The sequence below is a fragment of the Erythrolamprus reginae genome, chromosome 2 (genome assembly GCF_031021105.1).
Source record: "Erythrolamprus reginae isolate rEryReg1 chromosome 2, rEryReg1.hap1, whole genome shotgun sequence".
NCBI lineage: Eukaryota > Metazoa > Chordata > Lepidosauria > Squamata > Dipsadidae > Erythrolamprus > Erythrolamprus reginae.
The window spans coordinates 109,348,346-109,348,665 of record NC_091951.1 but is presented as its reverse complement, the minus strand read 5'-3'; positions in this window follow the sequence as shown (position 1 = coordinate 109,348,665).

Genomic DNA, 320 nt, shown 5'->3' with positions numbered 1-320 from the left:
TCAAATACCACTTGTATTTACAATTTACAAATACATTTCCTACCTTTCATTTTCCTATGACTTCTCTTTTTTTCTGCCTCCCCCCCTCCCGCCACAAAGTGATATTAGCGAAACCAGACGCCAAAACCCACATATTCGATTAAAAAAAAAATCTAATGGCACAAAATTCTTTCTGCAGCGAAATAACATGAACCCCCCCCCCCCGAAGATGCAACAGAACTCTATCATACTTTCTTCCTAGATAGGCCTTTATTGCCTCCCCGTCGATCCTCATAACTCTATGATCACGCTCTCTTTCAGTCTAGACTCCATCCATCGAA